Source organism: Trichechus manatus, unplaced genomic scaffold, assembly GCF_000243295.1.
Source record: "Trichechus manatus latirostris isolate Lorelei unplaced genomic scaffold, TriManLat1.0 scaffold00034, whole genome shotgun sequence".
NCBI classification, from domain to species: Eukaryota; Metazoa; Chordata; class Mammalia; order Sirenia; family Trichechidae; genus Trichechus; species Trichechus manatus.
Window position 1 is genome coordinate 10077919 of NW_004443970.1, and position 4019 is coordinate 10081937.

The following is a 4019-nucleotide window of genomic DNA, read 5'->3' on the forward strand; positions in this document are numbered from 1 at the left end:
AATGTCATAAAACAATATGTGTACTACTGTTTCATGAGAAACTATTTGTTCTGTAAGCCTTTACCTGAAGTACAATAAAAAAAAAAAAAAAAGCAAAAAAAAAAGAAGGCTCCATGAGACTGGAGATCTTTTCAATCCTGTTCTCACTGCTTCTCTAGCACCTAGAACAGTGCCTGATACAACATAGATGGTCAATAAATGCCTACTGAGAGAATGGTTCAGTGACTGAATATTCCAGAGTGTTGGAGACAGAGGAGAAAAAGACATAAATGAAGAATGGAAAAAGATAGGGGACAAGGCAGGAGCCGGGGCAGGAGATGCTATGGAAGGCATCAGTCATAGCTTCTACTGCTCGGAAATGGAATGAGATGAAAGCTCTTTTCCAAACAGGAGTTGGAATACCTTCCCACCAACTCCTCCCCACCTTCTGCCAGTTGCCTTCCAGAAGCAGGAGCTGGACCACAGTTTGCAGGGTGTAACATCATCAGAGGGGGATGGTGTCTCTAAAACGAATCGATTTTAGATGGGTTCAAACAGCTTAGTGCCCCATTTACCAGGTCCTTGTATCATTTGCCACTTTAGCAAACAGGCAATGGGAAAAAAGGAGCCTTTGTTTCATCACAAGGAAGGCCAGATTTTCCTGAGACTGTGCAGTACAGCTGTGCTTGTTTGGATCCTGTTGTGCAATACTCATTCTTCCTCCCACTGTGAGCAAAGTATACACCCTTGCACTGTAGATGCTGGGCTTGGCCAGTAGATATTAGCAGACATGACATGACTAGATACCTTAAACACACTACCTCATTTGGCTTAGTTCTTGCATTCTGGGTCCCACCAAGCAAAGAGGGTACCCAGGACGGCTACTGCCCCTTCAGCCTGGGCTCCAGAAGGAACATACGTGGAGCCAACTGAACCCAACCCCCCAACAGGTCTGGAGCCTATCCCAGAGGGCTCACAGCCTGAAACTGAGTCACCCAACTGATCCCAGTTTACACCACCCAAACCACAATTCACCCACTTATCCCTAGGCATGAGAATAAATGCTTGTAAGCTACAGAGTTTGGGGCTGGTTTGTTAAGTAGCACTATAGTGGCAATCATTAACTGAGTCAATATTTGAACCAATTGCTGTCAAGTTGACTCCAACTCATGGCAACCTCATGAGTGTCAGAGTAGAACTGGCTGATTTGTTCAGAAGTAGATCGTCAGGCCTTTCTGCTGAGGTGCCTCTGGGTGGACTCGAACCTCCAACCTTTCTGTTAGCAGCCGAGTGTGTTAACCATTTGCATCACCCAGTGATTCTGATTGATTCAATACAGTAGTAATTTAAAAAGCTTGCTCCGGTGTCAGGCATGACTTTAATAATGGCGAAGGATACTGAACATACCTTGGACTGCCAAAAGAAGGAACAAATCTGTATTTTCAAGAAATCAATTTATTACCTCTATTGCAATCAATTCTCAATTGTCACTTACATACCCTCCGTGAGCCCTGCGTATGTTTGCGTTTGCAACCCCTGCCATGTTGTTGTTGTTAGTTGCCATCAAGTTGGCTCTGACTCTTGGTGACCCCAGATACAACAGAACAAAACATTGCGTGGTTCTGTGCCATTTTCATGATTGCTGGTATACTTGAGTCCATTATTGTGGCCATAGTGTATTTTAAGTGCCTTCCAACCTAGGAGATTCATCTTATGTTGAACATTATTGTGTTGTGTGTGATACATAGGGTTTTCACTGGCTAATTTTCAGAAGTAGATCACCAGGCCTTTCTTCCTAGTCTGTCTTAGTCTGGATCTGCTGAAACCTGACTCTCATAGGTGACTCCACTAGTATTTAAAATGCCAGTGGCATAGCTTCCAGCATCATAGCAACACACAAGCCACCACAGCATGACAAACTGACAGATGGGTGCTGTAGATGGTACCTATTTTTATTATTCTCAGCCAATTCGGGGCATTGTTTTGGAATATGCTCTTAAGTTTCTCATTTCTGACCTAGCTCTTCCTAAGCTCATGACAGTTCCAAGGCCCTACCCTCTCCACCTAACAGCAACAACAACCCTCTCCAACTATTTTGCCCTGCTCTTGGTCTTTAGCTTCCTCTCTGGGGCAGGGACAATATACAATATGCTCAAAGACACAGTTGAGAGTTCCTAGTCCACCTCTAGGAGCCTAGTAAAGCAACAGTTTAACACCTTTCAGGTTGGCAGTTCGAACTCACCCAGCCACTCTGGAAGAAAGATCTGGAGAACTGCTCCCATAAAGATTATTGCCTGGAAAATGCTGTGTGCAGTTCTACTCTGTAACATATGGGGTTGTTATGAGTTGAAAATTGACTCGGCAGCACCCAACAACAACAATATGGCAGGGGATAAAACCCTGACCATACAAGCCATATGTTTGCTGTGGCCTTGACTAGAACGGAGAAAATATTCTTTCCCGTCTACTCCATTTGTCCTATTTTTCCTTTTGATGGACATTGGTAGTTTCATACCATTTTTCAAGGCAGGCGATTGAAGTTCTAGGAGGTGACCTCTATTTACTACAATAAAATTAGTGATTTATAGAAAGTCCAAATTTCAGAATCCCCCAAACCCCCCTTTTATCCCTAACTACTGTGTCAACAAAACACCCAGCATCTAGTCTGGTTCAAAGGTTTGAATTGTGTAGCAAAATAAATCATTTTTTAAGTCTCAACAGTAATGTATGGTCTGAGCATTCTTAACGTGAATTGAGGAAGGACAAGGAGAGCAGGTGCAGCCAACCTTGGCTGTGGTATATTACTCAAGTTGATGTGGGGCACAGAAGACTGGATATTTAATGTCAATGATACCATGAGAGGGGGTGAAAAATTCAAAGTTCCACTAGAAAATAAGAAGGTAAAATGTAGGTCCCATAAGCCCTAGCCTATTTTTTCCTTCTTTGCCGCCCCCACTGCCATTCTGTTTTCTTACCTTCCTCCTTCTCTCTTTCCCTCCCTTCCTGCCTGCTGGTTTATTTCTGTGTCCACTATTGAAGGCCTAGCAAATTTTTCAGTAGGACCCTAATTTAGGTTCAACATTGACATTCTAATATATGCAGAATTCTAGTCCCAAATTGCTTATTCAAATGAACTTTATGTTGTGCTTTACATCAAATTGTCCAAACCTAAATCTCTGGGGCATAAGCCTGTGCAGGGTTTACCTCTTGGAGCAAATTTGCACACTTAAGGCTGGTGTCCATTTCAGAAAGTTCCAGGATTGGGGAGAGAAAAGGTCAACCCATTAGGTAGTGGAGTAGGATTGATGGGTCTGATTGTTCAGCTCAGTTATATCAACTTCAGTTCAACAAATTTATTTTGAGCTCCCACTATATTCAGACACGGCAGTAGGGGCTGTTGTTGTCTTTGTTACGTGCCCTCGAGTTGGTTCCAACTCATAATGACCCTGTGTACAACAGAACAAAACACTACCTGGTCCTGTACCATCCTCATGATCATTGTTATGCTTGAGCCTATTACTGCGGCCACTGTGTCAATCCAGCTTATTGAGGGGCTTCCTCTTTTTCACTGACCGTCTACCTTACCAAGCATGATGTCCTTCTCCAGGGACTGGTCCTTCCTAATAACATGTCCAAAGTACATAAGACCAAGTCTTACCACCCTGGCTTCTAAGGAGCACTCTGGCTGTACTTCTTCCAAGACAGATTTGCCCATTCTTCTGGCCATAACCCATTGGCGTCAAGTTGATTCTGACTCATAGTGACCCTATAGGACAAAGTAGAACTGCCACATGTGGTTTCCAAGGAGCGACTGGTAGATTCAAACTGCTGACCTTTTGGTTAGCAGCTGAGCTCTTAACCGCTCTTAACCAGGGCTCCATTCTTCTGACAGTCCATTGTATATTCACTATTCTTTGCCAACACCATAATTCAAAGGCGTCAATTCTTTGGTCTTCCTTTTTCATTGTCCAACTTTCATATGCATATGAGGACATGGAAAAAACCATGGCTTGGGTCAGGTGAACCTTAGTCCTCAAAGT